General features: G+C 36.9%; 1 pseudogene; it reads right to left on the reverse strand.

Moving 5' to 3' along the window:
* Window positions 1–12,492: 12,492 nt before the first annotated feature.
* On the reverse strand, window positions 12,493–12,609 carry LOC122124712 (annotated as a pseudogene).
* Between the last annotated feature and the right edge of the window lie 14,328 nt (window positions 12,610–26,937).

The raw sequence follows: 26,937 nt of genomic DNA on the forward strand, positions 1-26,937 counted from the left end.
TTGATGTCCCTGTACCAATAAGATCTGATGGTCTGGGAAGGTGTCTCAGTGGTAGAGCGCTTGCCTTGCATGCATGAGGCCCTGGGTTCCATTCCTCAGAACCACGTAAGCAGAAAAGGCCGGAAGTGGCGCTGTGGCTCAAGTGGTAGAGCGCTAGCCTTGAGCTGAAGAGCTGAGGGACAGCGCCCAGGCCCAGAGTTCAAGCCCCATGATCCCCCCCACCCCTGCCAAAAAAAATAAATAAAATCTGATGTTTAATATCACATTTAATTAGCAGTTTTGAAATTCTACTTTATCAGACAACCTTTCCCTCTCTTCTTTCTCTCACTCTCTTGTTAGTTTCCTGCTCCCATCCTTCTATTTAATATCCTTAATATGTGTGTATATGTTAATTCAATCATTTCCTTATGACTATTCTGAGTCACAGTTCAAGACTTATTGGTATAATAATAAAAATAAAGAATTATGGATTATCTAATAAGCTTTCCTGATATAAGGAAAATAAAATATATTTGTTCTTCCTCCCAGCATTCTCTCTCTTATCTCCTTGTTTTTATGGGCCTAAGCAGTGATTCTTACAAATTTATTTCATTCAAGTTTCAACTTTTAATATTCTATTTAAATATTTTATGTAGAGGGCTATTTATTATACACTATCACCTATAGCTAGTTCTTTGTTTATGTACATGCAATGCTTCTTTTTAATCTTGTGCAGCTTCCTTGTTTAGGAATTTCTTTTACAATTTTATTAGTCCTTTGGCCTAAATAAGTCCTTGTGCATTTTCTTAATGGACTGTACCAAAAATGTTTTGTTTATTGTGCTTCTATGCCTGTTTTTAATTTTTTAAAATCACTGCTAACGAGAGAAGAATCTTTGCTTTTGCCTTCTTCTTTGTCCTTCCAAAGCTCTTCAGAGAGTAGTCTATTCATCTGATATTTAGTGCTGAAGAAAAGTTTGAAGCCAAACTTCACTGGTTTTTATATTTGATAGATATTTATTTTTATAGAGAGCTTGATTTTCTCCCTGGACTCCTATAGGACTCTATTGTCACATTTTGAAGCGCTGCCAGGATATTTCATTTCTTCACCCTTTCTTCCCCTGACAAATATGTTAGAATTGTCCTGTGTCATGAGCCAAAGGAGACGCCTTTTGATTCCTGATCAGTGATCCGGAAATCTCAAGCCCCTACAGCCGAGCACTGTCCCAGAAAGATGTTGACCCTATACTCGCAGCTCTGACTTCACTGAAGTTATTGGCGTAAAAAACCACAAGCTAGTTTTGCATTTAGTCTGACCTCCACCAGATTTTAAACAGACAGTCTCTTTTCTGATGCTACAAAGTAACAGAATTTCAGCTTGAAATCCAAGGAACAGACAAACCATACCTTTTCTTGAGTTTTCATTAGTGTGGTAACCGTTTGTCCAGGAAGAATTTTACCTCAAGTAGTTACATGCCAAAATCAGAGACTTTGCCAAACAGATGCATAAATGAGCCTCAGGTCCTAGCTGTTGAACCGGACAATGAGATAGAAGCAGAAGGTTTTCCATGATGTTGTGGTAGGCAACCTTAAAACAAAGCCAGGAGCAACCAACCGCCTGTGAGATTTCACAACACAAACCGGGTGAGGATGGGTGTCCCTACACTAAAATCCACCTTGAAGTCTACTGATACATGCCATGAAATTAAAAGACTCACAGATGTCTGCCCAATTGTTTCTATGGTTATCTCTCATCCCTGAGCCGGATCCTTACAGGAATGAAATTGTGAAGGGGACCTAGGTTTCAATCACACTCCAAAGATGACTTCTTCACAGAAGGAAATGCCACCACCAGTGCTGCTGTTTCTGATAGCCTTAATCTTCGTCATAATAACAGCCAGCAGCATTCTATAGTTTTCTCTACATGTATCATTGTTTAAAAATACAAATATTAGGTATAGTCTCTAAAATGTCTCAACTCAGAGTATAGAAAAATTGTCTCTCTCTGTATACATATATTTATGTATACTTATAGAAAAATATCAGTCTGTCTGTCTGTCTGTTTATCTATCTATCTATCTATCCAGAAGCTTGGATTGTGGCCTGGGTACTGTCCCTGAGCTCTTGTTTTCATGGCTAGTGCATTATCACTTGAACCACAGTTCCATTTACAGCTCTTTGATGGTTAATTGGAGATAAGAGTCTCTTGAACTGGTCTTTCCTTCCAGTGCTGGCCTTGAACCATGATCTTCAGCTCTCTTGAGTAGCTAGATTTACATACATGAGACAAAGAGTCAATCAATTTTTAAAGTACCTAAGAATAGCACTGGTACCAGACATGGGTCCAGATGTATTTAAGACAAAACTGTATGAAGTCAAATTTTAAAGAAATAAAACTACTTTTACCTGGGTGCTAGTGGCTTACTCTTGTAATCCTATGTACTCAGGAGGCTGATACCTGAGGATTGTGGTTTGAAGCCAGCCTGTACAGGAAAGTCTATGGAGCTCTTACCTCTAACTAGCCTCTTTACTGGAGCTTGAACTTAGAGTCTAGTCACAGTACCTGAGCTTTATTAGCTCAAACATTAGGTTTGAGCTCTACCATTTGAGTCCAGGAACAAAATTGTTTTTAAAGTAGCAAAAGTGTCAAATATAATGAGGTATTACTGTGTTAAGAAACAAAGTTTTCTACAAAAAATTAATAAATCTTGGATGATTCAAAGCTTTAAATCTTTGTGAATAATCATTATTAATGCACACTCAGATGTAATATTCATTGAATATTTAATCTTGTGTGCTGGTAATGTGTCTTGAATTCGGAGCCTAGATACTGTCCTTTAGTCTTTGTGCTCAAGACTGGTTCTGTTCCACTTGTGCCTTAACTCCACTTCTAGCTTTTTGGTAACCAGAAATAAGATTTTCATAGACTTTTTGCACAGGTTGGCTTTCAGCTATCATCCTCAGATGTTAACCCCCTGAGTAGCTAGGATTAAAACGTGAGCTGCCATTGCTAGCTTAGAACTCTTAATTCACCAATATCATCTTTACCTTATTATGAAAGCTCATTATATTATTGTTTTCTACAATAAATTTAAAGGATATAACATTTGAATTTAACTAAACATATTGGGAAGACTTACAGTATGAAGCACAATCTAGAAGATATGGTATGAAACTTCTACCTTAATTTGCAGAGAATAAAATTTAAAATTTTTATTGGATACAATTTCCCTTGGGTTTTTATTAGATGTCATAAGAGTTATCCATGTTGACTTCAAAGTGTAATATGTGCCTAATTCTTGATAATCATAATAATACATTTAATCAATTTTTTTCTGAGTCTTTGAAGTTTGGAGTTAAAAATAATTATTTAATTGCAGTTCATTCCAAATTGTATTCACTGTGTATTTTACTCTACACATAATTTCTCCTGCTCTTCCATTTGTAATATAAAATCAAAGATGTCTATTTCCCCAGATTGTTGAGAATACTCACTTACAACCTTTCAGTAGATGTAAAGTGGAATCCTGAATTGCCATTCTTATTCTTCATAATATAAAGCATACCGTGATCAGCACTTTGGCAATGTACCTTCAACATTAATTGGAATTTGCACAAATATGTGTGTTATATGTTGGGAGTTAAACATCTTCTAAAATTAGTACACAAAACAATGTTTGTAAGTTGTTTAGCATTGTTTAACGTTTTAAGTTGTTTAATGTTTGTTACTCAAATAACAAGTTTGCATGAGCTGTGCTCCACATTTGGCATTTAAGAGCCTTGAATAATTATTCATCATTTTCACACATTTTCCTACCTTTTACTCTTCTCTCCCTTCAAAACTCAACATTATTTTCTTTTTATATTGTATTTCTAAAATGCTCATCATCTTGTCTGAAGCAAAGTTGTCATTCTTTAATTACTAGACAGAAACTCTAACCAACAATTGCCAAAAATATCACTTCATAATGATCCAAGCACAAATCAACACATTGCAACCACTATTTGTTAGTAATCATGAAGGATGAACATTTAAAAATTACAGCTGAAGCAGTTCCTCTTGTTTCTTTCTGAAGTAATAGAAACCCAGATCTGATCTACTAATCTAAACTAAAATATATTCAAGTTGAAACATCTAAAGATTTTAATGTATATTTTGCTACATTATTTTCAACTAAAAGTAATCTCTTAAAAATGCATTTTAGAATCCCAGATGGGAAAGTAGAAATGGAAAATAGGAAAGATATTTCACTTGGTTTTGGAAGGAAAGCACATCAATTAACAGATTTTAAATTATTGGCCTGCTTTCACAAATTAATGTATTTTCAGGCAGTGTATATATGCAAAAAGGAAGTTTCATAGTATCTGTTACTATTCCTTTAAGAACTGTAACTTCAGTAAAAAAAATAGTAATGAGTTGAAAGAACTAGAAAGACATCAGGAGCTTTCTAACAATTAGAAGAATCTGTTAATTAGCACAGAATATGAATCTTAAGCTGCCTTGCTCAGCAAATCATTTATTTTAATGAAGTGATGTTGATCAGAAACCTTACTTACACAAAAATAATTATGAGAATAAAATTTAAGCAAAAGCCTACAGAATTATGTTCCAGGAATACAAATTGAAGTTTGTCTTAAAATTGGGATTTTCATTCTTATAGACCTTCTTCCTCTTTCTTGGAGGGAGGGGGGTGGGTTTGTCAGAATTAATTTGTTACAATGCGCTTTGCAAACATTAAGAAAAATTATGGACACTATTCCAAAAATGGTGCAAATGGCCTATTAGGCTTTCCATTTTGAGGACAGAAAAATATGGTGTGGCTCGAGCTTCATTTAAAAATGGACCCCCAGAGTTCGCTATTCATGATTACTATAAAAGAACATTTTATCGTCTGCCATTCTGTTCTCATCAATTGATACTTTTATTGAATTGAAAAGTCCAAATAGAAAAGAATTAAAGAAATATTATTGAATGCACTGGAGGCCCAGGAAAAGAATATGACAAAACAGTGTGTGTGTGTGTGTGTGTGTGTGTGTGTGTGTGTGTGTGTGTGTGTGTGATCATAACAATGTATCATGCATACACTTAGTTGACTTCATTACCTTTTGAGAATTTACTTTCATTTATGAGGCTAATATATTTTCCTATCACATTGAAATATCAGCTTGATATACTAGTATTAGCCTCTCCTCTAGCTCTCCTAGTGCATGTGTATTTCTTTGTTTGGTTATTTAACCATGTGTTTGTTTATTTATTTAGTTATTATCTTTCCAAAGTTGTACAAAGATATTTTAATTCAACACCTCAACTTCTGAGTATAACGGATTTTGATCGGTGTCATCTCTTCTATCTTTTTCTTTCCTCCTAATCTGTGGATAATTCTTTTTTAGGTAATTTTTCCCTCTCTACATGTACTACAAAATGCTAGCTGCCTACCTTACTTACACTTACTTCTTTCTAATCTGAGCAGAGTGCGAATGAAACTAAGGTGTTCACAGAGGACATAGAATAACAGAAAGGAATTTAGATGTCCCTGCAGTTTGACTAATTTTTTTAATAGCTCAAACACTAAGCTTAGCTTGAAGAAAATGTTGTACATCTACATCAATGTAATATGTACTTTTCTTTTATGTTTTAATTTTTTAATGGAAGAAGAGATCCATAAAGTCATAATGTAACAGGGAAAGAGAAAGAGAAGCGATTTACTTTCACCAGTGACAATAATAACTTCCTGGTTGAGGCACAGGATTAAGTAAATTAAGATGATGTGCAGCAGCATTAACCATCCCCGGGAGCTCTGGGAATGTTCCTCTTTTCCTTTTTTCCATGATCATGCCATTTTTTACTAGTTCTCATTGGTTATACTAGCTCTCTAATAGAGTTTTTAAGTATGAAAGCACACATGAAGATCTAAGAGTAAGATTAATAAGTAATTACAGTTGCATGTTGAACAACTCCTGATATCAAGCGTCTGATGAATTGCCTCATTTGTCTCAATAATCTCATGAGATAATTATTATTACTAATAATATTTCAATTAAGGGAACTAAAGTCTAAAACAGAAAAGAAATAAAGGTGTCTATAAATTCTTAGCCATATTGGGCTAAAATTTCAAGGATCAAAACAATTACTCTTTATTTTTTGTTGAGATTTCTTAATTTATGTTATGTAAAGGTTTTAATATGTATTTTACTCATTAATACTTCTTCCTAAGAGTTGTTTTGAAAATAACATGTTAATCTTAAAATAGAATTCAGAATATTTCAATTTTCACTAAAAATGTAATCGAATTCATTAAAAAAAACTAACAGGTAGAGGAAGTATAAGTTAGTATAACAGAGAGTATAATTGTCAATTATCTGAGTTGGTAAAATACCATTTTACATCAATTATAAATTGGTACCAGTGTACAATGTCACAGTTTGATACTATCTGGTAAAGGTAAACATATGCATCTACCATGACCTTTTAGTAACACCCTTATACATACACCCAAAGAAACATTGGTACATATGCAAATTTTCAAGAAAATTTAACATTAGACCTTGGTGGCAGTGTCTCATACCTATAGTCCTACTAATGGAGAAGCAGAATCTGGGTGAATTACAGTTTGAAATCAGCTTAGGAAAAACGTTTGTGATACCCTCGTCACAACCAATAAAATGTTGAGTATAATGGCGCATGCCTGTCATTCCAGCTGTGAAAAAGTAAAAATAAGAGAGTGGTTCAGGCCTGTCTGGCATCAACATGAGACCCTATCAGAAAATCCACAGAAGCAAGAGGGGCTGAGGGTTGTGGCTCAAATGGTAGAATGCTGGCCAAGCAAGCTCAAAGCCCCAAGTTCAAATCACAATACTCCCTCCCCCCAATACAAGTTCGATCTAGATATCACATATACATCAAAGCATAAAATATAAGTTATGTCAGATTGATCCAATTAACCACACTTTTAAAGAAATAAACTGTTGAATAAATGCTTCACAAGCTATTGAAAGAAAGCAATCTGATAGAAAGAATACACACTATTAGATGATTCCATTTGAATACAGTCCCAAAAACACATAGAATTACAGTTCTTGAAGTTTAGAAAGTGGTTTCCTAAATGAGAATTGAAGAGGATTTATTTCCCCTACCTTTCTTAGGCATACCAGTCCTCCAGTAAACAAATATTTTTTTTACTTCCTGGTAACTATTGTACTTGCTGATAAGTCTATACTTAGTATATTACTGTATTAGTGCTCCACATACATTATATAAAATAGATTGTCAACCAGAACTTTTCTTATAAAGTTTGCTAACTTGAAGAAAATTGTCAAAGAGAAAGCAATTGTGATTCATGGCCTGTATCTGTAAGCACACCTAGACAGAGTATAAGAGTAAGCCTCTGATATGATAAATGGTGAGGTGCGAGACTGATTTAATTGAAAGAAGGATAAAATCAATGCAGCAGATTCACACATTTTCTAAATAATAGAATCTATGTATTTGTCCCTTCGAAGATTCAGTTATCCATCCTGGAGCTATGTTCTAATTTAATTATAAAATATTCCAAGGTAGAAATTTACTAAATTGATGGTTCCTAATGTATTTTTCTTAAATCATGGCATGCTCAGTCTGTAACATTTAAAGAAAAACCAGGAGACTACAAAAATAACCCTAGAAGTTTAAAGGAAAGGGTAAGCTAATGTTATAAAGTCATATTTGACAAATATTTATAGCTTGGTAACTCTAAATAGTTTGATGTCTTCTGTATTCTCTCTGACACATTTTGGTCTAAAATAGATTAAATAAATGATAAAATCCACGCTGAGCTCTGCTTTAGTCTGCATGCTACTGAGCAATCATCAAAGCTACCTAGTAATTGAAGGGATAGATCTATTATTATCTCCCAATGATTAGGTCAAATCAGTCAGGTTGGGATCCTCATTAGAGATGACAAGGGTCTGTGTGCCAATGCCCCTTAATAAGTTACAACATAGCAATGCTGTGGATATTTAATCAATGTATAAGCTATCCCTTTGTGGTAAGTCACCTTCCTCCACAGAATGAATGACCTGCTCTGCTCAGCACAGACCCTTTACAAAGCCCCCTGCCTAGCAGCCTATCTAAGTTTTAAATAGCAGGCAGACTTTTCTGATAGCATCTCATCATCACCTGGCCTAGAAGATTCACATAGAACTTTTCAGAAATAAAACTATGGAAGAATGACTAGCGTGCAATTCAGGTTATACAGTATTACTTTTCAGCTCCCAGACGATCTGCTCTTCTAAAAGCCCATATAGAAGAAAATGACATAGTTAATTTTGCCAAACGCTGGTAGTGTATATTAAAAAAATGGAGAAGGTAAGGCAAACTTTAACTGCATAGCCTACCACCTTCCATCTCTTAGCTGAGGTCTTCATTTTCATTGTGGATTCTAGTTCCATATCCCAGAGAAACCCATTATCTCATCATTAGTTATCATATCAAACACCTACTTTTAATTTTGACTTCAATAGATGTCCTTTTTTCTCCCTTTAGTGGAGTGAGGTGGGGTAGTGATTACCCTCTCCTTCCACTTTCCTCCCATCTATTTTTATAAAGATATTTACAACCTTTGGGAGATGAGGAAATTGTTTACACATATAATTGCAGCTAAAAATCAGACTCCTCATTTAGTGTAAGCTGTTTGATCCAGAACATTGTTAGAAATTTAATTACTTGTCAGAAAAAAAAGTAAAGATGCTTTTTTTTCCCCTTGTGGATCTGTTTAAACAAGCAAGATCTGCTAGTGAGATATGAAAACCTGGAGCTTTGTGACAGGAGAAATTTGATTGATAGATATTCCAAGGGAAGAAACTGGAATAATCAAATTAAATTTGCCAATGGCTAATATCTTTGGTGAAGTTTTAAAGTTAAAAACTCAGTGACCAATTGGTACAGATATGAAAGCTTGCTCTTCATTCACTTCCTTTTAAGATAAAGATCAGGTTCTTCATTATACAACACACAAACATAACATATATAATAATTAGATGTACAAAGTGAATTAGATACCTAACTGTAACAGCAAACATCATTTGAAAAAAAGTTATAAGAAAGCATTGCATCTTGGGGTTCATTTCACTTAGCATCATCTTACATGATCATATGTGCATAGCTTTTGAGCTTTTCTGCTCATCTGATAAGATTATCTTAGACGTATACTAATTATTGCAAATGAGGGAGACTATAGGACCTATATGATCCCCAAGCTATGGACACAAGAGGTTTTTCTTTGTTGTTGTTTTTAATGTGCTTTGAGATATTTTTTGTTTCTTTTGTATGTTCTTCCCCCTATGGTATATCCCTGTTGTCACTGTATTTGATTGTGGTGCCCTGTATCTTGTATATACATTTGTCTAATTTGGGGAGGGGAAGGGGAATAACAAAATGCTGAAACAAGGACACAGGGTGACCCATTGCGACAATGACACCCACAGGACACTATGTTGGAAATGTGCTTTACAACTTCGGGGTGGGGGAGGCGTAGGGGAGGGCAGGGATAGTAGGAGAAAAGTACTCAACAAGAAAAGTACTCATTATCTTACTCCTGAGACTGTAACCCCTCTGTACAACATCTTTACAATAAAATGTAATTCAAAAAAGGAAAGCATCTCATATGTATAAATTCCTCACTCCAAAGTCAGAGACATGAGGATAATGAATCCAGAGACAGCCTGAGCTACATTGGGAGAACCTAGTTCAAAACAAACCAAAACCAACTGTAAAAACTCTACATGTGGGGTTGGGAAGGTGGCTCAGTGGTAGAGCGCTTGCCTTTCATGCATGAGGCCCTGGGTTCGATTCCTCAGCACCACATAAGCAGACAAAAGCTGGAAGTGGCGCTGTGGCTCAAGTGGTAGGGTGCTAGCCTTGCGCTGAAGAGCAGAGGGACAGCGCCCAGGCCCAGAATTCAAGCCCCATGACCGAGAAAACAGAAAACAAAAAACTATACCTGTAGCATAAGATTTATCTTAGAGATCTTATTTCTGCTAAAACGTCCTCTTAAAAACATGACAGCAAATGCACAAACTCATCATGAAAAGTAATTTAGGCTTTACTAAAGTTTAGTTGAAAGAGAGAGACAGAGACAGAGACACAGACAGAAAGACAGAGGGACAGACAGATAGAGAGACAGAGAAACTTGACTTGAAGATGCTTTCAATAGATTATAGTAGTACCAGTCATCCAGACACCTACTGGTGGTCCTGGTTTGGCACAGAGTGCTGGAATGAGCTGGTTCTGATTCAAGCAGAGCGTAGATAGCCCTTCCCCTGCCGCTACACATCAGCGTCCAGTAGTGGACTGCGCTAAAAGCATTCACCCAATGGAAATCAGCAAATGTTACATATCATGGCTGTTTTTCCCCCTGACTGCTGGTTGTTAAACATTTGCTGGAATGCCACTGGGCCCAGCAATTCTTTTTGGAAAATTACTCATACCAGCTCATGCCTGGGATCCAAGCATAATTATTATAAATGTCTACAAACTCAAAACCACCATTCAGAAGCCAAATTACTTGAAAGCATTATTGAGCCTTGAAAAAAAAAATTTTTTTTTCATACGGGAGCCCTGAATTTAGCATAAAATTCTGGACCAACCACAGCAGAAGCTGAAAATCAGCAAGAATTGAGTGTTCTGAGTATGACTCAAAGACACATCAGCACCTTGGTGGGGGGGCCTGAGTGAGAGATAACTACAATGCGTGTGATCCAAAATTCTGAAGCCATTGACTATTAACATTCCTCTTTTTGTAAGTCCTTTGTAAGGAAGAAGGGAAGTCATTTGAGGAAGAAAGCCGGCCAGACTCTGGAAGAGCTGGCAGCTGAAGCCAATGGCAGAGCAGCAAAATCCAGCCTCAGCTATTGTAGTAGGAATGGGCAGAGTATCAGAATTGCAAGTGAAGAAAGGAATGAGCCATTACCCTTAACGTGTTAGGTGAACTGTGAGTTCTCTTCCTTGGAGAGTACAAAATGGAGGCATCTCCAACTATAGCCTAAGCAACCTTGGTAGAAGTGTGTGTGTTTAAGAAGGCTGCTGTCACCCCGGTCATGTAAGTAAGCATCAAGCATCCTAGGTGAGAATGTTTTACTGGACTGGTTCTACCCATATTTTTTTGTCACCTCCTGAAGAAAGAGTTTATTTAATTCCATCTAAACTCCACTGACAATAACCATAAGGTATGTTAGGATCTATAAGGTGCTTTTTTGAAAAATAACCATAGAGGTAATAATCCCTCTACAGTATTTATTATAGTCTAAGCATGATCAAAGAATTTCATGTATACTCATTTAAATTTTCTGGAACTAATTCCCTATTCTCCAGATTAAAAATAAATGATGTGTGAATAAAAAAAATAAGTAACCCACCTAAGGTCATGTAGCTATTGTATACACAATAGATGGTACATTTGAATAGAAACATAGGTAAGTAGAAATAGACAATCATTTAGCTATCTTGTTTCCCTATTCAGTTTCTGCCACTTTTTGATAATATATTGAGTATATTTTTGCAAACTATGAATTAGAAAGACTTTAACACACTGGGTGCCGGTGGCTCAGGCCTTTAATCCTAACGACTCAGGAGGCTGAGATCTGAGGATTACTGCCCAAGCTAGCCTAGGCAGGAAAGTCTATGAGACAGAATTGGAACTGTGGCTCAAGTGGTAGAGCACTAGCCTTCAGCAAAAAACTAAGGGAAAGTGCCTAAGACCTGAGTTCAAGCCCCAGAACCAGTAGCTAAATGAAAAAAATGAATAAGAAAACAAGAAAGGCTTTAACAGATTTATTGGATTGCAGTTAGAAATTTTTTGTCAGAATATAATAGAATGAAAGAATGGAATGATGGAATTGCATAGAATAGAAAGGATGAATAGTATAAAAGTATAATAGAAAAGAATTGTAGAATAAAAAATTATAAAGGTTAAATTGCATATTATGGTATTAGTGTAAATTATTCTGTAAATCTCATTTGGTGTCAAAGTATGAAAGTGTGTTTGTGTACTTTAGGTGATAATCTAAAATTGTTTCCTGCTATGATTTGCTGTAAATTCCATGAAAAGTCTGTACTGGGGCACATTTTATCTTAATAGCCTCTGATCCTCACTTTTATCAAACATTATCTATAAAGTATTTCAGCAGATATTTAAATTCCAATGTACAGGCCTGAATCCTTCCTACTATAATTAAAAGTTTGAAAACTTAGTTGAAGTAGATACATTGAAATGTTAAGCAAATAACACATTGCTCTGTCTTTTCGGAAGATGTGTTAGAGACATTAGGACAAATGGAAGATGTAAGAGTTCACAAATGACTGTGAGTGGGCTCTTTCAGAGGAATCTGCAGCCCTGGCAGTAAGTAAAAAGCACAAAGTACCCAATGAACCTGAAATTGAACACGACATGTATTTTTTTTTTTGCTTTTACATCAGCTTTATTCTCAGAGCAACCTGTGTGAGTTAACAAGCCCTCACAATGCCAACTGTTGTAGGAATTATATTCCTTCTTACATGCACCAAAATCTCATATCAGCAATGAGTTCTGGGTTGCGAAAGAGGATTAACTGTTTGCACCTGTCTGTAATGACATGTAATATTGAAGTTATGATTGCATTAGCCAGCACACTGCTGGCATTTCTGTCTTGGGGAAAAAATTAAGAATAACATCAATAATAAGTTATTATATGGTCAATAATAATACACCAGATATCCTATTAGAAGCAATCTTTGGAATTTGAGAAGAACATGTTTATCTACCTCTACCCATGTAAACAGAAATACAGAAATACCAAAGCTACTTAAGCCTTTTTTTTCAGGACTGAGGCTTGAATTCAGGGCCTGGGTGCTGTCCCTGGGCTTTTTTGTGCTCAAGACTAGCACTCTACCACTTGAGCCACAACACCACTTTCAGCTTTTTATGGTTCATTGGAGGTAGAAGTCTCTTGTTCCCCAGGCTGGCTTTGAGCCCAAACCCTCAGATCTCAGCCTCCCAAGTAGCTAGTATTACAGGCATGAGCCACCAGAGCCTAGCCTTACTGAGCCTTTCAAGAGAAGGCAAAAGGAAAAACAAAAAGCTTAACCAGAAGGCTGAAGCCAATTAAGTAGTACGTGATTTTTAATACATTATATATATTAAAAAAAACCTGCTGATTAAAAAAAAAGGATATGTAAAGTCCATGGAAAATAATTAGTTCTTATGCTTCTATATTTCTTTTTTCTTCTTCTCCTCCTCCTCTTCCTCCTCCCTCCTCCTCTTCCTCCCACCTCCTCCTCCTCTTCCTCCTACCTCCTCATCTTCCTCCCTCCTCCTCCTCTTCCTCCTCCTCCTCCTCAGACTGAGGTTTAATGTCAGTGTCTTAAAATTGCTTATCAGGCACTTTACCACCTGAGCCATACCATTAGCTCTGTAGTGCTCTAACTTTGAAGTTGGGTCTCACACTGTAATCATTCTACCTATGCTTCCTACATAGCTAGCTATTACACTAGGCTTCTTCATTAAGACAGGATAGGATTTTGTACATCTTATTTAAGTCAGTGTCGCAGAAAGTCCATACAACTGCAATCCTTAACCTTTTAGGAAATGAATGACATGTTTTTGGCTAGCAATTTGCTCAGTCAAGATCTGCCCTGGTGGCTTTATATTTCTAATACTCATATTACTCGTAGGAACAGTTCAACCTTTAAACTAAAGCGGAAAGATAAGCACACCAGCCGTCCCTTCGTAAAACAGCCTACAGATATTTTTCTCTGTTTTCAGAAGCCATGTATTATCACAGTGAGCGGGACAGATCCAGAAATAGGAGACATTCAGTCACTGGAGTGACATTTTGTTCATTATTTCATCTCATGTCATTTGCCACATGTTTGTCTCTAATCCCGTGCATGTTCCTGCACCTATGTAATATTCAGTGTGAAATTCTATGTCAGTATATTTAAACTTCCCCACGACAGTAGGTTCAGAGTTGTGATTCCCATAGCAACCATAATTCCACCCTTTTGTTTTTATATAGCATTTGTATAACTGGAGAAGTTGTTAAGTTTTATATCTTAATATAAATATGCAGTCATGTTGAGTGTCTTTTTATAGTTGCTTTGGGAACCACAATTTAGAATTTTCTGGTTTTCTTTGCATTTGAATTCCCAGCCATATTACTGCAATCACCCGCATTCCTCTAATTTTACTGAGGAAGTGGAAATGGGGGGGGCGATAGTAATTTTATTATAAATTCCCATCATTTTTATTTTAAGATGTTACTTAAAAGTCAAGGGGAAATTTAAAGAGAGGGAGAGAGAGAGGGAGAGAGAGAAGGAAAGAAGCAGCATATTTGAAAATAAAGTGATACAATGAAGGCTTACCATATTAAATAAAGTATTTTTAAATCTGTGCAATTGCCAGCTATTTAGAAATGTTATGTTTTCTATGGTCACCGAGTAGCAAGGATTAAAAATAATCACAATTTATAAAGTTCTTTGATCTCTAAGAAGATATGGGCATATGTGATACAAATAAAGACTAGACTGTGTGTATATGGTTCAATGTTGTATGTGTTGTTGTGGCTTCCATTTGAAAAGACTAATACATTTAATCACAAAACACACAATATTTGCCCATGCTTCAATATCTTGTAAGTTCTATGGAAGTAAGGCCAAGACCATGTGCTTAGGACAGGGACTCCTGTTGATAAGAGGTTAGAATTAAAGTGTGGGTGGTCTGAGTAGGTGGTCTAAGCAGGGAGGGAGGGAAAGCCCCTCCTTAGAGAGGCCCCAATGGGCGTTGGCCACATTGAAACACACAAGCCACTGCTTAAAAATCATTAGGACACACACACTTTGGCAACAAGAAACTTCTCAAACTATGTGACAGAGAGAGGTATTTCTTGCAAGTTTTCTAGATACCACCTATGCATCTATATAGTAATGACAGACCAAAGTTCACTTCCCACAAAGTAAGAAAGGGCAGAGGAAGAGAACTCAAGAACAATGTTGTCTCCAGACGCTGTGAATTAGAAAGCTACATCATTTTATTATCGACTCATTTTTAGTCATAGTTCCTCATCAAACTGAAATGTCCAAAACCATGGTAAGGCATTGGACAGTTGAAAAGAGAGGCCTTCCCATGCCAGGTCAAAGTAAACCAAGAGCTGATGAAGAGCTAGACAGCTTAGCAAGACTGATTCAGAACAAAGTTTGTTCCTGAGGTTCATAGGTTCCCAAACTGGAGATTTTCCTCCTCTTGGGCCAATCAATTCATAGCTGAAAAGACTCAAGGTGGATAATTTATCGGGTCAAATTCATAAGAGAATGGGACATAAATTCTAATAGCAAGTCATACAAGCATGATGGTCATGTCACATCTGTATGTCTTGTGTTTCTTAATTAACAAATTTTGCCTGTATTAGTGAATATTTCTGAAGAGGCTGGCTTTAATCAAATGGCTGCTTCCATTAAACTTGGAATACCATGACATGGTAAACTGAAGGATCTGAATGCTTAAAAACAAAAAGTGTCTGCTGTATTGAAATTATGTTACTGATAAGCGAACTCAAAATTCTAATTGGTGATAAAGGTTTTCATGGGCTAGAGATAATATACCTAGGCATCAGAATCAAAGACCAAAACTTGTCAGCATAGGTTTTTTTTATCCCTTCTTACCAACAATCTCAGTCCTAGAACCAACGTAGGCCTCCCTTTCCCCATACTAAACCTGTGGAGAAATTGAGGCATTTGTAGGTATGGGCAACACGAGTTTACCACCAGTTTCTACTTCAGACACATCTCCTGGCTTATCCTAATGTCGGTGTGGAGGCATCACTCCAGAATATGCTAAGCTGTTTGAGAAATGCTGAAGTTTCCTCTCAAATAGATAAAAGGGGCTCTGTCTAAACATCGTCACATTCCAGGCACACTGGTACTTCTGGATACACTGAGAGGTGCAAAATAATGTCTACTCTACAAATCTAGCCAGACATCACACCTGGGTCATTATAGAATTACTGACCACCCCTCACCGACTCATATAGACTGCCCAAGAGGCACATTGGTGAACCCTCTACAATCTAGCTTTCATGTGAAGAGAATTAAAATATAATTTCTAGATAACATCACAGGCTATCTCCTATACTTCACTTTATAAAGCTCATGGATAAGTTAGGTTTCCCAAAATTCAGGCTAAGTAAAGAATTCTCAAGTATTCATTTCCCCATGTGTTCAATAACAAGGAAAATTTGTGAAATTCAGAGTCACTCTTTATAATAATCACAGCTTCTGTGTGAATTTTAGTATATGTGTAAATATATGTATATCTATATATTTACACACATTTAGAGAATGTGTGATTGGTTGTTGTTGCTGTTGCTGCTCGGAGAGCTTGAACTCAGGTGATGTCTCTGAGCTCTTCACTCAAGACTACCACTTTGAGCCACAGCTCCACTTTCAGTTTTCTGGTGGTTCGTTGGAGACATGTATCTCACAGACTTTCCTGCCACAGCTGGCTTTGAACCATGATCCTCCTATCTCAGCCTCTTGAGTAGCTGGGATAACAGGGGTGAGCCACCCATGGTTGGCATATAATTCCTCTAATGCCATCCTTCCTTTTCATTTTTTGCTTGGCTTTCCATACCGTACTTTTCTTGTGCATGTTATATATTCTCTGACTCCATAGCAAACATGCACTATATTTTATGGCAAAAAAAATTGTATGTCAGCGTTTCAAGGGAACAATGATAAAACAATAGCTTTTTAATTTTTTCCGTATTTCAATACTCAGGGTCACTGAGGAGAAATGTTCAAGGCAAGAGAGAACATTCATAAAATTGACCCTAAATTTTTGACATGGATTAAATTGCTCCTTCCAAAATGATAGAAATGTAATTGCTGTCAAGTAGAACAGCCTGCCATGGGAAACGGTGGTCACTCAGATGACATTCACGAAGAATGATTTGATAACTTTTGATGGGAATTATTACTCTGAGACAGAAAAGCTTATTTCTGCCAAAGCAAAGATTGTCAAAGATGCTACCATTCTAGACCTTGGAGTGTGGCTTATCTTGGCAACAGTTTAGTTTATAATTTAATCTCCTTTCTCTTCACATTATTTTATCTTCCATCTTGGGGTACAATTGAAAGCGATATCTAGACAGAAAATGTAATAATGAAATCAAGGTAAAAATCTCCCCTCAATAAACCTTATCCTGGGCTGGGAAGGTGGCTCAGTGGTAGAGTGCTTGCCTCACATGCATGAGACCCTGGGTTCGATTCCTCAGCACCACATAAGCGGAAAAAGAAAAAAGCCAGAAGTGGCACTGTGGCTCAAGTGGCAGAGTGCTTAGCCTTAAGCTGAAGAGCTGAGGGACAGAACCCAGGCCCAGAGTTAGGCCCCACGACTGATAAATGAATAAATAAATAAATAAAGCTTTTCCTGTAGGCATTCAAACCAAAGACTTTCTGCTAGTTCTCCACTAACCTATAATCCGCTGTTATTCTTGTAAATTTTATGTCCTCTTCTTGTTTAAATCCCAGACAAGGAATAACATTATCAAATCTATCAAAAGGAAGAAGAGATAGAGGGAAAGAAGGAGGAGGAAAAGGAGGAGGAAAAGGGGGGGGGGAAGAGTAGGAATAAGAGGAGGAGGAAGAGGAGCAGGAGGAGGAGGAAGAGAAGGAGAAGAGAGGAGGAGGAGGAGAAGGAGGAGGAGAAGAAGGAGGAGGAGAAGAAGGAGGAGAAGGGAGGATGGAGGAGGAGGAGAAGAAGGAGAAGGGAGGAGGAGCAGGAGGAGGAGGAGGAGGAGGAGATGATTCATTTCACTTTATCTCTTGGAGTCTCTGGAGACCTTTTTGTGCCCTGCTCTAAGACCACTGGAAATTTTTACTCATGGACTCAGAGACAACTCCAGAAGGAAATAACATACTAGGCAGATGTTGTGTTACTTATAGTTGACCTCCTCTGTGATTTTAGATAAATCATAATTGGCTTGTAGAACCATCTTTCTTGATATTGTTATTATAAAGATGGATATACAGATGGATTACCATTATATAAATTAGGTGAAGAGTCCATTTCTTTTTGGACCACGTCGCCTCTTTCCTCACCCTCTCCCAGTTTTCCCCTCCCCATCCCTCTGGAACTATCTTTACCTTCATTGACTAGTATTCTCATCTGGATAAATATAATCCTTTTGTGTGTTAAGAAGTATCCCTGACTTAATCTTCCATTCCCTCAGTGTACACAGTATGATTAAAATTGTATTCAACACAAAATAGACATCATTCACATAGTCGTTCCAAAGGTATTTACAGAGCTCGTCTTAATAAGACTCTGTTAGAACTGTAAAGCATAAAATATGATGTAAAGGGGAAGCATGACCTTCGCTTTTATGGGATAATAGTTTCTAGGATATGAAATGGGTAAGATTAACAAGTCTATGTTTGGTAATCAGTTACAACTGCCGGGTGATAGAAAATGTCTCCCTCCATTTCCACTTTCATCTGACATTCTAATAGAAATGGAAAAGTTTAAGATGGTGATTGATCCACCAATCAATCTCCTTCGGTGATTGGAATATGGTGATTTCATTAGACATTTATGATGTTAGTATGAAAGCTATCCTCTTAGCAAATGTTTGTGATTTCACAAAGTATCTGAGAAACACAAATATTGGAGCAGTGAATAAGTGAATGGCTATGTTGACTCTCACAAAGTGGCTGTCAAAATCTTCATCAGAGCTTCAGACATCTTCAGGTATGACTGACCTGGCATATCTACTGCGGAGCTCTTATGTGGCTCATGGTAGAAATCTCCAACACCAGTTATGGGAGCTTTTCCACAGGCCAGGAAATGTGGCAACTGGTTTTTCCAAAGGGAGGAAGGCAAGGTGGTTGTACAACCAAATTGGAAGTCTATGTTTTTCATAGCTTAATGCTGGAAAGGTCTGACCAACACGGATGCTATATTTACTGGTCCTACAAACCAACCTTTGCACTGTGTGAAATGGAATTTACATGTAAATCTCTTCCTCATCTCACAGTGCAAAGAACCTCCTGTTTCCTCTTGTTACCACTCAAGGCAAATTCTGCGTGCAAGTTTCTAATAGTAGGACTTCCCTACTGGTTTCTCCCAAAATACTCCCTCTCAATTCCATCGTTGACATTTTACCCTTTAAAACTCAGTCCGGTTATCACTAATTGACTCTCTATGGAAAAATAAAATGAACTCCTGAATGTTGGTAGCATGAACAACTTTTTCTACAAACACTTGTGATGTGGTTAACCACTGGGCCCTGAAGTTTTAACGTTTAGCAGAGACTAAACATTTAAGCAGAGAGCAACCACAGAACATAATTACTTTTACTTTAGATATCAACTAAATGTCTCAGATGTAACAATTATCTGCTTCTAAGTATTAGTTACATGCAAGATGCATACTTTACGTCATTTCTCAAAGCTCTTGTAATTATGTAAGGACATGATCAGTTTTTGCAAATCTTATTTTAGTTCTTTGTTCTTAATATACTTTAATTGTAAAGATACTGTACAGAGGGTTACAGTTACATGAGCAAGGTAGTGAGTCCATTTCCTATTGAGCATTATTACCCTTCCTTTGTTTTGCCCCTGCCATCCCTTCCCTTCCCCACCTCTGAAATTCCTCCCTCTCCCCCCCCCCCCACCAGCCACAAAGTTGTAAAGTTCATTTTCAACATAGTGTCTTGAACATGTCAGTGTTACAAGGGTCATCCTGTATCCTTTAAGCCTTTTATTATTTCCCTTCTCCACCCCAAACTAGAAAAATGCATATACAAGATACAGGGCACTGGATTTGTCACAGTTATTGCAAATTTTAGAATGTGGTGATGGCTCAGCTGTCATAAATGACACACATGCTTTGATCCCCTAATTCTGTTCTTTTCATCATGCAGAATCAATCTTTTTTTGGGGGGAGGTCCAGTCGTGGGGCCTGAACTCTGGGCCTGAGCACTGTCCCTCAGCTCTTCAGCTCAAGGCTAGCGCTCTACCCAGCCCAGAATGAATCATTTTAACTCAAAAATGCAAACTATCCTAACTCTTCACTTTTAACTCATTATAGAAATGTTTCATGATGGGATATTGGTTTATGGAAGAACAGATTCAGTTAACTCAGGCGATTAACACCAGATAGCATAGGTTAATTTCATCCCAACTTATGGACAAAATGTAAGATTCTACTTTTTTTTTAAACACTTTTACCTTCCCCCAGGAAAGCCAACACCACTTACACACAATTTCCTGAACAATATCTAGTTAAATCAGACCATTTCTCTCACACTTCCCTTCATTTATGTTGCGTCTGTCAAAATTCAACTCAAGCATCACCTATTCGAAATGTTTGTTAAGGTATTTTTAAAAAATATTTTATTGTAAAGATACTGTACAGAGGGGTTACAGTCACATGAGTAAGGTGATGAGTCCATTTCCTATAGAGCACTGTTATTGTAAAGGTGGCTCACAGAGGAGTTATAGTGATATAAGTCACATAAAGGTACATTGCTTTTTAAACAATCTCACCCTACCCCTGCTCTCTCCCAGGTTTTCCTTCCTGTTCCCACCTACAAGTTGTACAGTTCATTGATTTTTATCGTCCTTTCTATGATTCTCCTCAGAATGGAATCAGTGTGCAATAGAATAACCTACTTCCCAGAGTTTGGTGAACATGCATTATGTGGCACAAAGATTATATTTTGTTTATTTTTTCTTCCATTCAAATTAGAGTATTTAAAAAAAGTTTATTGCTATAGTTAGGTGATGTACAGAAGGGTTATGGTTTCCTAAGTCAGGTAATGAATACTTCTTTTCTTTATGGGCAACCTCCTTCACTCTTTCCCAGAAGTTTTTTTTTTCTTTATTTTTAAATTATATCCTAGGAACCTAGTATTAGATACAAAATAATTTGGGAGGGCTGAATAAATGATTAAACAAATTAATGAAGTTCTTAGGGCATTTCTGTGTATTATGGGGAATCACATAAATATGGTAGTAGTGCCACTTTCACATCATATTTCCAAAATCAGAAATAAGGCATCCTTAAAAGGCTAAGTTGTATAGAGCTTGGGTTAAGTTTTTCTTTTCATAGTTTAGTGCCAGAGAAATTGATTTCATCTTTCAGAGTTTAATTTCCTTTCTCTGTAACACATTGATTTTATACCAGTTAAATAAGTTGATAAATAGATAAAGTTCATAGAAGAAATTTGCTAGATAATAATGGTCCAATAAACATTAACTATAATGCCTTATATATGACTCCTAATACACAATTCTTTTTTCATGATGAAATCAATAAATGTACATTTATTTTCCTTTGTACAAGCATAAGAATAATAATAAGAATGTGCTCTTGAAATTCAAGATCACATGAAGCATAGAAATGAAAACATATGTACACATATATAATCTATATATACACTTTATATACAACACACACCTATACACACACACACACACACACACACATTCTGAGACTCAATTTTTAGTACTAGACTTAATGACTTATTATCAAAAATAGAAATACAAATGAAAGATTGTTTGAATGGCTTGGGTATGGTTGTGTTTTCCCTTGTTGATTCTGTTTATTTTTTTAATATATAAAACACTTAAATAACATCAGATTGCTTCTTTCCTGACCTGTAAGCTCCAAGCAGACTGATTAATAAAAATTTCCTTACATTATGTTAGCATCAGCGCCTTCATTAACAGCCAGCTGAGAAGGAGCAATGAGAAACAGAAAATAAAAATCCAAGTTATAATTCTATTCATCTTTGGAAAAGGAGAGTTGTGTATGTAGGGGAAAAAAATAGAGGGCTGTGCATTTTTCCAGTGTCATTGAAATTCTATAGCTAGGTGCACTTAAAGCAAACATTACTTAATAGACTTTAGCTTTGCCTGCTTTTACATAGGCAAACTCTTGTAAAGGGCCACTTCTAGCACACGGCTCCACAGCAAACCCTACCCCCTTCTCCAATTCCTGACAAGGTAGCTTTGAGCTGAATGTGTGCTGTCACATTCATAGAAGGCATCAAACCTAATGGAGACGTGCTGGGATTCTACAGAGTGTGAATTATTAACTCCGGTGTGGGGGAGAGTATTAAGCGAACCTGGGAGGCAGACGCATTGTTTAATGCTCTGTTTGTGTCTGATTCTTTTTGTTTTTCATACACCATTGGAAGCCAGGTAGGAATGCTAACAAGAAATTTCAAATAGATAAGAGAGAATTTCAAACCAAGGCCATCCGTCCTCACTTCTGTCAGCGATAAACAACTTCAAACGAATTAGGCAACCATGAGAGACACAGAGAACGGCAGAAAGGGAGATCAGCTTTGGCCTGCAGTCATTACCAAGGTTCAATTAACTACGTCTTCAACTGAACTGAGGCAGAGTTTCCATAGCATCTTCTTGGCTCTGTATTACTGACGGGGAATCTTGAGGGCGATTGGACAATGTGGCAGGAAACACTCACTGTTGTACTAAATTTTCTGAACTTTGTACTTATTAATGAATACTTACCAATGATTATTCTGAAAATCCAAAAATTACATTGTCATTAAAATAGATTATTCGAGTTGAGGAGACCTAGCCTAAATCATGAAAAATCTTGAAAAGCAGAATTCTCTCTACCTGAAGTAAACGAGATGCCATCTGGCTGACCCAAAAGGAAGCCAACATCTATGTTGGTCATTGATGGCAAACTCACAACAGAGACGTGTTAGAGCCCTGTGGGGAGAGGACAGTGTTCTCCAGCCTCACTACCATCAGCAAGGCAACATGGACCACAGTCTTTATGACTTCAGAAACCTGAATTCTTCAAGCAACTGGTTATTTTTCTTTCCATGTTTCCTTCTTCACATCAACTAGTTGTAAGAGAGGGTTTCATTCTGACACATCCATCTATGGATACAAGGTACCTCCACAAGTCTCCTGTCCCTTACTCTCCTTCCCAGATAGAGAAACTGACTGTGAGATTAGTCATTAACTTAGCCTGCCGAATTAGCTTCTGGGAATTAGTTTATTTGCTGTAACAATTGCCAGACACTGACTGGTTTAAAACAAAACAAAACAAAGCCAAACACAGAAATTTGCTTTCCCACAGGTCTTCTTCCATAGATCTAGAAGCTATAATCTAGGTATTGGATGGACCAGGGGCCTTCTAAGTTTTGAGAAAATCATGACTTGTTTTTTTTTTCTAGTGTGTGGTGGTCATTCTCCTCCTCTACACTCATTGGCTTGTAGCTCCTGTGATTCTTCCTATTTATCTTCCTGTCTTCCCATTTTCTTTTTTATTAACTTTATTTGATTGTAAAGATGCTGTACAGAGGGGTTACAGTTACATGAGTCAGGTAATGAGCACATTTCTTATCCAGCATTGTTACCTCCTCCTTTACTGTCTTCCAATTTTCATATAGCAGTACCTTTTTCTTCTGAGGATCCTAGTCATCCTGGATTAGAGATCATTCTAAGGATCTTGCTTTAATTTATTGCATCAAAGATGACTCTATTCCCAAATGAGATCATATTAATAGTTGCAAGGATTTATTTATTTATTTATTTTTATTTTACAAATCCTGAGGCTTGAACTCAGGGCCTGGGAGCTGTCCCTAAGCTTATTTTGCTCCCGGCTAGTGCTTTACCACTTAAACCACATGTCCACTTCTGGTTTTTTGTGATTAATTAGAGATAAGAGACTCCACGGCTTTCCTGCCCAGCTGGCTTCAAACAGGATCTTCAGATCTCATCCTCCCAAGTAGCTAGGATGGTAGGTGTGAGCACCCAACACCTGGCTTAAACATATTTTGATGGAATGGAGAACACAGTTCCACAGACAGCACCCACAGAGACTCTGAGCAGGGGATCTAGCTATGTGTGCCCGTACTGAATCATGAGGCAACAGGATTGAGCACTCTGACCAAACTTTACTGTCATCTGCTACCTAACAGAAGAAATGTCATACTGCACACTAATTATTTTGAGATTCACGGTTACAGAAATACATGATACATAACTAGAACTAAATGTTTTCATAAGTCAGTGACAAATGGCTTGAATCTGTGATCCTCCTTTTACTCTAGAGAACTGTGGTTTGAAGCTAGCCCCAGCAAAAAGTGTATGAGGGCCCCTATCTCAATAGATAAAGCTAGATATGTTTGCACATATCTGTCATTCCCTCTATGTCAGGAAGCATAGTTAGATGGTGATCCAGGTTCACTGAAGCAACAGTGAGATCTTGTTTCTAACAATAACCAATTCAAAAGATGCTGGAGGTGTGGCTGAGGTGGTAGAGCACTAACCTAGCAAGTATAAAGTCCTTACTTTAAACTCTAGTATACACACACACACACACACACACACACACACACACACAGAGTCCTCAGGGTATGATTCAAGGGAGAGCACTTTTCCCTAGCAATCTTGAGGCCCTGAGTATTAAAAAAATAAACATACAAATATTTTTTTAACTCTCCATAGGTTTTTCATGGTGGAATGCTTTTGTTTTTCTGGAGATACAATGAAATTCTGAACACGCTTAGAGTGACACAGGAAAAACAATTCCAGGTCACCCAGGAATGTTTTGTATTTGAGGCTTCTAATTGCACTTGGACTTAAGATCAGCTTCTAAATTCTATGCTTAATAATTGAATCCTAAATAATGGCCAATTTTCTCATAGTCTGTTGACGCAACAGGAAACAAAATGAACATAATATCTGTAAATACATTCATATAGGGAGAGTTGCAAGGTTTGGTCAGTCTCTGGATTTGAAGCTTCAGCCTTGCTTGAGAAATTATTACAAATATACATGTGACCATTCCAGCCCAGACCACCTAGTCAGAAATTTGAAGGATGGGCCAGAAAAAATCATTTTATTCAAGCCCTGTTGGTGGTTCAGATTTGCTGTCAAACAAACTACCACTGAGATAAAGAACTCTATCTTTTTCGTTACCTTCTTTTTGTTATTATAATGGTGATGTACTAAGGGGTTACAGTTACATAGGTCAGGTAACTAGTACATTTCCTTTTGGACCATGTCACCCTTTTTCCTTGTTCTGTCCCAGTTTTCCCCCTCCCATTCCCACCCACAAGGTGGGTAAAGGACTTGCTCAACTCCCATCCTTGTTAGAACCATAGCAAACATTACTCAGCACAGTCAGAATCTTCCTATGTCCATTCCTGTTCCATATACCTGGTTTCTCACTATATTTTATTTACTTGTGGTTTTCCTCTCCTCTGGAATATAAAAGTAATATTGTTTATAGACTAAAACTACTTAGCAGACTGTATTTGCAAAAATCAACTATTATGAATATTTAACATATCAAATGAGCCCTTCTGAACATGAACATAACAAGCAAGTAGCTTTTAAGAAAACAAGGGAAGCAATGTCCTTCAGTAAATTCAGGCATAGATAATATGATGTTTCAAAACTCATTGAGTTGTACATTGGCACAGATTGGTTGTTAGACTTCTCCAAAGATAGGAATTATCCCATAAAATATATAATTCTAGGGCTTAAAGCGTTCATATAACCAAGCGTCTTGTGGACTCATTAGTTATAAGGAGAAAAAGGCACAAGATAAAGTGTGTAAAGACCATCAATGTTTAACCACCACATAGAATTTGAATAATTAATGGAATAATAGTTTTTAGTGCCATACTGTATCTTTAAAGTCTAAGTGCACTATTTCAATATTTAAGCCAAAGTAAGCCATGTAGTTTCTCCATGTGATCTATAAGTCTGAGCGATGGATTGAACAAATGCTTTGCAATAATAAAATGACTTTTAAATGTGAATTGGTCTCATAAGATGTAAGTATTTCCCTAACTGACACAATTTATTCAGAGTAAGATTAGTAAAGACAATGTTTGAAGCTATAACATTCATTACCTCCACATTTTATAATAGTGCTAGTTCAGTGCATGCAGGTGAACTTTCATCACTTCTAAACAGCTAAACTGATAGTTACTTGATAACTCTTTTATGAAGCAATTTTTTAATAATGCTTTCATATTTCTGGTTTATAATGCCATTAAAGTCATCATTTGTCACATTAGTAATAGAGAGATTCTTAAAATATCCCTAACAGCAATACAGGATGGCTTTTAATGTCAGCATAAATCTCTGTATGACTAAACTAGCTATTTGAAATATGAACAGCGTTGTTTGCAATTTCCAAATATATATATGAAAACATGAGTATATCACATGGATCCCTGAGGTTTGGTGGGGAAAGAGCTAGAAATTTAAAGAGAGGACACTAACAGCAGTGAGCTTATGATATCCGGTGACATAGTCTAACAGCAAAGAAGATTTTCTTTTCATTATGCATGGGCCTGTAAAGTTTCTGCTATAGGATTATTTATTGCCATGGGCTAAGTCGTTGAAAATGGAGAGAGAAGAGGGAGCAACATCTGCCCAGAATACAAGTAATGACACTAAGTTAGGTCCAATTCATGGAGTTCTAGAGGATCGTGGGTGCAGCTGGATAGACCCAGTTTGCTGCCTCAGGCTCTGTTCACATGTAACACTGGCCTATCACGCTGTCAGTTGCTTTGTTGTTTTTCTTTATGATCATCATTATTATTGCTGTTATTATTATTATATTTTGAGATGAATAGAGTATTAGCCATCCTAAACACTGCTATTGGATTGTTTGGGAAGCAAACTGCCCCCTGTATGTCTCCGTTACACCATTGAGATACGAGAAGAAAGATTTCATTACTTCCTTCTTGAGTGTACCAGGCCAGCGGGTCTCATTTCCTCATTTAGCTCTTTTACTTGGGATATATAATATGAAGTCCATCTCAGAAACTAATCCATCTGCTTATGATCATGAGAGAGGACTGTGCTTGCAAAATAGAAGCACTAATAGAAAAGGATCATTTGTGAGGCAAATGTGGTACGACTGAACTCCATTCTCCTTTCTCA

This window comes from Dipodomys spectabilis, unplaced genomic scaffold (genome assembly GCF_019054845.1).
Source record: "Dipodomys spectabilis isolate Male_0828 unplaced genomic scaffold, ASM1905484v1 ptg000241l, whole genome shotgun sequence".
In the NCBI taxonomy this organism is placed as follows: domain Eukaryota; kingdom Metazoa; phylum Chordata; class Mammalia; order Rodentia; family Heteromyidae; genus Dipodomys; species Dipodomys spectabilis.